This window comes from Silene latifolia, chromosome 11 (genome assembly GCF_048544455.1).
Source record: "Silene latifolia isolate original U9 population chromosome 11, ASM4854445v1, whole genome shotgun sequence".
NCBI lineage: Eukaryota > Viridiplantae > Streptophyta > Magnoliopsida > Caryophyllales > Caryophyllaceae > Silene > Silene latifolia.
The window spans coordinates 134,937,437-134,946,331 of NC_133536.1; positions in this window are offsets into that span (position 1 = coordinate 134,937,437).

Genomic DNA, 8,895 nt, shown 5'->3' on the forward strand with positions numbered 1-8,895 from the left:
GCAGGTGCTGCGCCATTTCCCTGGTTAGTCAGTTCTGACGGAAATTAGGAAACAGCTTTTAGTATAAATATAGACGTCGTGGGAACTTTTATTCACATAATTCTTCCGTCCTTCTTCCGTCTATTTCATAAAAATTCTCCTATTTTCATAGAAGAAAATTCACAAATTATGGATGCCTTTGAAAACTGTCTCAAGGAGTGGACAAATGAATTTACAAACGTTGAGAAATATGGCATGGGTGCTTTCAATTTGGGGTTAATCTTGAGTCTTAAATTGGTGAAGGTTGTGAACCCTTTCTTGGATGCTTGTCTGGAATATTGGAACCCTAATTTCCATGTGTTTTCCTTCCCTGGAGGTGATATCCGACCCTTTCCTGAGGAAATTGCTGCAATTGGAGGGTGGGATCCAGAAAATATACCTGCCATAACCTCTAGCTCTCAAGGGTACAAAAGCAAATTTAGAGATTTGCTTGGGCTGACTAAAGCTGAGGTTGACCGTCTTGTGACCTCAAAAGGAGTCCGTATGCTTGACTTTATTGATCGATTCATAAACAGGGAAGACCCTTCTATCTCTTATGTGGCGAGGCGTAGGGCGTTCGGGTTTTGCCTACTGCATGGTTATGTCCTCCAAGGGCATGTTGATAAGGAAATGAGAGGGGATCCTCGTTATTTGAGCTTGGTTGAACAAATGGAGCTGCGCAGGAGGCCAGCGTGTCTGTGCCTAGGAGAGATTATTTTGGGGCTGGATAATAGGAAAGCCAACCGCGATCTTCCTTATTTGGGAAGTCCTATCATTTTGCAGGTAAGAACCTCTTCTTTTTCTCTTTCTTTTTTTTTCGATTTTTTTTTTGATTGGACATTTATTCCCGTCTTCTGTAGGTTTGGCTCATGGAGCGTCTACGGTTGATAGAGCCCCCAGTTAATGTGCCAGGATATCACGCTCGGTCGATTGCGAGGAGGACCAGACTCTATATGGTGCACTTCACTCGGGTTTGCAACTATTAGGAGAACAAGTTGAAGAATGAAGATGGTCCTTTAATCAGATGGAGTATGCCATGGTGGCATCTCAAGTCAGTCACTGGAGTGTCATCCTTAGATCCTACTCAGTCAGTACGCAATTCTGGCTTGGAGTTTATGATATGTAGCTTCCCGGAGAGATTGATGAGGCAAGTGGGCCTTAAGCAGAAGATTCCTAAACTTGATACCGTTCCTCAGACCGCATTGGCACATACTACCGAGAGTCGTCGAGAGTGGGCCCTCAAGTGGGCTCAGAGGAACATGTAGTTTATACTTTTTCTTGTTGGTTCCTTATGGGTATCAGATTCATACTTGCAATGGAGGAAGGCTACTACTCCCGAGGAACGCGAGAAATTGAGGAAACGCGAGCCCGTTGACTACAAGATTCGTGAGGTAGCAAAGGAGAACCAGAAGTATTTGACTGAGGGGGAGGAAGAGGGCGGATTCCGAGTCGTTCATCCGTCGAAGAAACCGAAGACCACTATAGAGAAAACAATCGCAAGTATGAGGCTGTGAGCGCCAAATTGCCAACCAACTTCAACATGAGTAACATCCCGAAGTACAAAGGACCTAAAAACCTTTTGAACCACATTCGTGCTTTCAAAGACTACAGGTCTATCAAAGGCATCAAACCTGAGATGTTCTTAAGGATCTTTCCTTCATCTCTCGACACCATTCCTAAGCAATGGTTCTATTCTCTAGAGCACAAGAAGATTGCCACCTGGGATGACGCCGCGGCGGATAATGCTGAAATCCAAGTCAATATGCGCACTCTAGAGGTTCTTACCCAAAATGAGAATGAAGGCTTCACCGACTTCCTAAGTAGGTGGAAGAAGACTAGCACACAACTTGTCGAGCGTCCAGATGAAGCTACCCTTGTGGAAAAGTTTGTGGATAACTTAAGACCCATTTATGCAAATCACTTGTGGTACCAAAACATTAAGACCTTCAACGATTAAACTTTTGTCCAAAACGGTGGGTCGTGGGTATCAAGGTTCAACGAGTCGTTCTTATGGCTCTACTAGGAAGACTGATGAGGTTAATCTTCTCGAATCATCAAAGAAGAATAACCCCCAAAGGAAGTTCACAAACATTGGCGACACGTACTCCAATGCTTTGAAAAGGTTGATGAAACAGGGTAAGCTCCAACCCATAGGGCCTACACCTGATCCAAAAAAGAAGTCCAAGTTCTGGGATGAAAATTCATACTGCGAATATCATAGAGATAAGTGACACGATACAGAGAAGTGTTACAAGCTAAAACATGTCCTTCAAGATATGATCGAAGATGGTCGCCTACGCATACCTCCTGGAGGTAAGCCTAACAATACTCAGAATGTGACACCCCTCGATAGGGCATCAAATCTAAAGCGGAAATTACGAGATTTTTAAAACCTTTAAAGTTTAAAGTGTGAAATCCACCATAAGTGATCAAACGAAAATGAAGAGTAAGATGAATAAGTTTTACAATTAAAAACGGAGTGCGATGGGGAAAAGATATCCCACGAATAAACACAAGTCTAACGATAGGTGAGTCTAAGCAAACTATAACTAAGGTCCAAGGTTCAACGTTCTCGCTAGCTCACACGTCTTCCCCATAATCTGCATCACAAACCTGTCATTCATGTAAACATGAACGCCACGATCGAGTGGGGAGTAACTCAGGGTTCTCCCGGCCACAATATGTCAAAATGCACATAAGCAAGAACTTAATCAAACATATTGATCATGAATCATACTTGAATAATATGAACAAGGGAATATAAACGATAATCATAATGAGATAGGCACATTGCATTCTTAATGAGATAGGCATGGCACATTATATTAAACATGCATTCAAGGTAACCAAAACATGGATATGAGATTAGGCATCGAATCATATGAAGAAGGTAAACAACGGATCAATTGAATAGAAAATACATGGATGGAAACCGATAGCCATTCCTTTGAAAACCTCTTAACAACCATAGCACGGGACGTGGCTACTAATGTCACATTCATACTTATGGCTTACATCTCACCATAAGAACGGATGGGAACATCAATCCCGGCGATCATATCGCAACTAGGGGCTTGCATCTCACCACTAGTATCCGATAGGACCAAGACTCTCACAAACAATCATAGAAGACGTGCACTCTCGTATATAAGAACACACCAATGACCGTAACAAGCAAGACATTTACAAAGGATTGACTCAAAACAAGACAACCCCTAGACTCCAACCTCCTGGTAGGACGACGATCATAATACGGTCCTAGTCTAAATCTGGCCAGACTCTCGGGATGGACGACACCCGATTCGACATACAATCCCAAATCGTATCCAAGACTCGATCCATGACACCTAGCCGTGCCCCAAGGTCGAGTAACCCCAAATCGGAACAATGGTACCTAGCCGTACCCCAAGGTCCGAAGAGGCGGAAGGAAGATAGCCCAACTCGGAAACAATGGCACCTAATCGTGACCCAATGTCCGAGGGCAAATAAATGAGGAATGTCGAGTAGTCACACAACGTAAACCGTCACACTCCGGTCACAAATACGAGTAACAATAGTTGCATGATTATAACGTCAATAAGTCTTAAATTAACCAATTACCGATAAAGAAGAAGATACATGCATAAACCATTGATCATTAGAGGTTACAAGTGAAAAGGAGCACACAGGGGACTCCCAGTAGGGAGGTACCACCGCAAGGCCACCGGGCCTGGGACAACATGCCAAGATCGAAATTTAATAAAACTTACGGTGCGCTCCCATGGTCAAGAGACCGGCCGCCGGATCACCTACTGGGACTACTGACCAAATTTGAAACTCATAAAACCTTTAGTGCACTCCCGGTAGGTCACCCATTGCTGGTCCCCACTGGGAATACGACCAAATTTCCAAAAACTCATAAAACCTTTAGTGCACTCCCAGTAGGTCACCTATTGCCAGTCACCCTACTGGGAATACGACCAAACTCAAAATCACCTAAAATCCTCGGTGTACTCCCAAATGGTCAAGAGACCAAGCCCGCCGATCACCCTACTGGGACTACGAGCTTTCTAAAAAGTGTTCAAAACTTACGGGGAACTCCCAGTAGGTCAAGAGACCGCCGCCGTCACCCTACTGGGACTACAAACACGCGGATTCAATGCAAAACACTTCCAAACCATTTGAAACCAACAAAAATCGTTTCCCATCAATTGTTTACGTATCCTAGCATGATTCTAACTCGCAAAAACACATATTTGAGCATGTGAATGGGTAATTTCGGATTCAAGAGATGTAGCATGAGATTTTCCACCAAACATGTGAGAATTGCAAACAAGCATGATATTCAACATCCAAATTAGCACCAATCATGAAAGATACAACTTTTAACATTCATATGAGATTATAACTACATAAAACCACACAATTTTAACATAAAAGTCGAGTAACCCATCACCGTTACCTTTTTGCACTTAAATCCACAAAAGACTCGTCTACCTTTCAAGAATCCACTTAGGGTCAACTAAAACTTCTCCTAAACATAAGAAAACACAAATTAAGACTAAGAATCAAAACTAGAAAAAGGGTACCGAGTACAATATGGGTCGACAGCCCTATACAAGGAGGAAAGTCGGATCTTTTCTTACCTAGAAAGAAGGAGGGCGATGAGAGGAAGAGATAGACGCGAAAATCACTTGAATCGGATAAGAATTGAGCAAGTTATGGTGATTTTAGGGTTGAGAGCAAAGGGTTAACAATGGTGGAGAGGTTGTTGGGGGAAATTTCAGAAATTAGAATGAGGGAGATGAAGTTGTGAGGTGTTAGGTGAGGGTTTTATGAAAATAAAAGAGAAGGAGAAAAGGCCCATAAGTTGTAACAAGCCCAACAACTCAAATTGAGTCGGTTTCTACTAGAAATGACGTCTCAAGCCCACTACAACTCAAGACGGGAAATATTATTATTATTATTATTATTGTCCGACCAAAATATTTATTTTGTATAACTTAAGCTTTAAAAATATAATATTTATAAAAATCATGTTTAATAATGAAATTAATTAAATTAAATAATTAAAATATAAATAAGACAATAGAACGGTTAATTAAATTATATTTGCCAAAATGGAAAATTCGCGGGTGTTACAATCACCCCAACTTTTAAAAAGTTTCGTCCTCGAAACTTGAAAATAGAAAGGGAAAGTGGTATAAAAATAAAACCGAAATTTTGAAATCGGTAAACAAAACATCAAAAGGTTACTTATCGTAAGAATCGAAATCCTTTCAAAGATCCCAAATAAAATTTTTTTGACATAACCAAATTCTCATCAAAGGAACGAAAATGCTCTCGTTGCGCATTCGAGAACATCACATTCCAAATCGAAGATATGGTCAAAAGCAAATCATTTGTATAAATCGAAAATCAAAATACTTTCAAAAACATTAACAAAGAATTTTCAAAAGTATAAGTCTCATTCATGGAACGAAATTGCTCTTGTCGTGCACACAAGAACGCTAACCTTCCAAGTCTAAGACAAATTTAAAGCAAAAATCATTCGCCGACGAGCGCAGAACAAGTTATTAAACGTTTCAAATAACGTGTTCTAACATCCGATCAACGTCAAAATCAAAAGAAAAGGCAATTCACTCAAATTTTCTTTTGCAAGGGTCAAAATAGAAATAAAGGTTTCATTTCTAAATTAAAAAGGAAGTCAAATTCCTGAAAATATAATATTAAACTCTTGACAACGAAATCATAAGTAGGTCAAAGCTAGTTAGAAATTGAGCACAGTTAAAAGTAGCTCGGGTTTAGCAATTAAAAATCAATAAAATGAAGTTATACTCGTAGGACAAAAGGATAACTAAATCAAATTTTCATTTTTGAACTCTTAAAATAGGTAGGGTTTAGTAAAAGTAACATAAACTTTTAACGACGAACCAAAAATGGTAGCTTGAAATGTTTAGAAATTTTATGAATTGAAAAGTACTTAGATATCATGAAAACAAGATACGCTAAGAGGGTTCAAACTTAACCAACAAAGGAGATATGACGAACTTCCTAGGAGAAGAGTTGAAATCGAATCTACAAGGATATCAAAGATTGAATTTCATAGGTTAACATCAAATTCTAAAGGAGGAGCAAGCATAAACGAGGAAGAGAGGTATGAACGGAAACACTTATGGTCAAAGAGGACGGGAAATTAGGCAACAAGGAAACACTAGATACTTAAATCTCGAACAACAAAGTCATCCCGAACGGCCCGAAAACTTCCTAACCACAAAACTCATAACCACATAACTCCCAAGCATTTCCTCAAAATACCCACACTTTACTCTTAGGCTACCCCGTGGGTCAAGTAACTCCACCACAATTGTGATTCCATAACTCTCAAATATAAATCATCTATAAACGATTTCCACGAAAGATCAAACTACTAAAACAGTTACACACCTAACCAACTATCGACTACTAGGAGTTCTCACTATAGTAAAATCCTCAATCAAAGGTCAAAATCTTAAGGTCTTCATACTTTCTAACACTCCAAACCAAAATCTTATTCACACCCGAGTTCACAAGCATAGATGGTCGCATTCCCCAAATCATAAAGACCACCAACCAAAAGTAAATAGGTTTGTCATACAATTTTTCCTACCCAACTCAACTCAAGTTCCACTTATCCAATTTTGACGAAATCAAGGTTCACAAAGAATCCTCAAAGAGCATCTCACTCACTCTACAACATAGCCAACAATGCCATCACTCCACTAAAGAGACAAAGAGTAATAACTAGGTCAAGAAACGATAGGAAATTTCAAGGGGATACATGAACATGACGAGGTGTGAGATTAAAGGAGTCAATAGTAAAGGTAACTAGTTAACACCAGTAAGAGACATTAGAATTAGAGAGGTATTCAAGGCAAGGAAACGACAAGTAAACTTTTATACTTAAGAAATAAATCCAATCAAGTATGAACGAAGGGAAGGAAGATGATTAAAGGTACGAGGGGGATTTTAGGGCTTAAACCACACACTTTCTAAGACTTAAGGTTCTCTCTAACAAGGTCACACCTATTAGGATATTGTGCCTTCATAACAAAACGACCAAATTCCAAAACGAGGGTCAAGGCAATTCATCTCATTCCTTATATGCAAGTCTCTCTTAAAGGGTAACACCTCTATGGTGATCAAGGTAAAAATAAACGCCGCTTAAGGGTTGATACATTGGTTAGACTCATTGTTCACCTATCCTATCACGTATTAGGGTTTCCCTAAGGTAAATCTACCACTCAAGCATAACAACATCTCTTTATCTCAAGTATTCGTCACAACCTCAATGTTTTAAAAACAAAAGAATGAATTAGCAAGGACTTCTCAACAAAATCCTCAAGGGTCAACTAATATCAAACCACATCACCACTCTATACGGGATCATTAACATCTAAAAGTGGGTTTTCTTCCAAGCTCATATCATAGATTTATCTCCTGATTACTCCTAAGGTGACGACGCTCAACCTACTAAGCTTTCAAATCCTAAACATAAACAACAAAGCCAAGTTCTATAACTTTAATCACATAGGCAACTCATTCCTAACACAAAGAATCCGCCAATCAATTATACTCACTTGGTCAAGGCACTAGGTATAAGAATCACTAAGTATTTATCATCACATTACCTAAGTCTTTCTAACATCACGACCTCTCAAAACCGGGGTTAAGGGTCAAACACAAACAAACTCCACAAAAGCCAACTTATCCGACCGAAGTTAACATTCCATAAGGTAGAGATGAAGGTATACAAGAAAGGCATTATAAGGAGAGAAGGTACAAAGACAACTCCTAAGATATGGAATAAGGGTTGCGAAAGGCATAGAAGCACAAAGATAAGGGAATATGACAAGGTGCTCGAAGAGAGGGAGGTATCTTCAAGACGGTAAAGACATTCTTCAAGAGTAAGAGATCCGTATGCAAGATGTTATGTAAGGAGAAACAAAAACGAAGAATAGGTCGGGTGGGTACCAAACTAGCTTCAAAGGTGAAGCAAAAGAGAGTTTAGAAAGGAAGGATGAGCATCACGGGGTAAAAGTAAGGAAAGGTGGATCAAGGATAGGAAACACACCCATAACGGTGTCGGGAGGAACGGCGGTTCCGACTTGATTCTCGACAAGAGTGATTCTTCTTGGCTCGGCTTCCGGAGCATGAGGGAGAGGAGGAGGGGTAGTCTTCTTCTCGGGGCAATTCTTGAAGAGATGTCCGGGCTTCTTGCAATGGTAACACTTCAAGGGCATATTATAGCATCCAATCCCGGGGTGATAAGGTTGCCCACACTTGAAGCACTTGCGGTTCTTCTTAAGCCTATTAGTAGATGTAGGTACTTGTCCTTTCGGCTCTTGCACTATTGGTCGTTGTCCTCCATGGTCTTGTACTTCTTGTCCTTGGACTCTCGGCACCAACCTCTTCTTGCTAGAAGACGACGAAGATGAGGGCACAAAGGGTCTCTTGCCACGACGGATAGGGTGATGATTAACTTGAGCATTGGCATTTCGTTGATTCCGAAGAATTAGAGTAAGGGCTTCCATGATAGTATTCTCCACCTTGGTTGGTCGTACCATCTTCTCAAGACACCAAAAGAGTCAACCATGTTAGCACCTAACAAATAGCATGCACAAAGAGACTACCAACTTAGGTCCTTAGTTCTACCCATCTCTCATTCATTATTTGAGGTCAAGTTCAAGTTTAAATTCGGGGTACACGTGTGTGCGTCGGGAGCAACATATGCTCGATACCATTGTGACACCCTCGATAGGGCATCAAATCTAAAGCGGAAATTACGAGATTTTTAAAACCTTTAAAGTTTAAAGTGTGAAATCCACCATAAGTGATCAAACGAAAATGAAGAGTAAG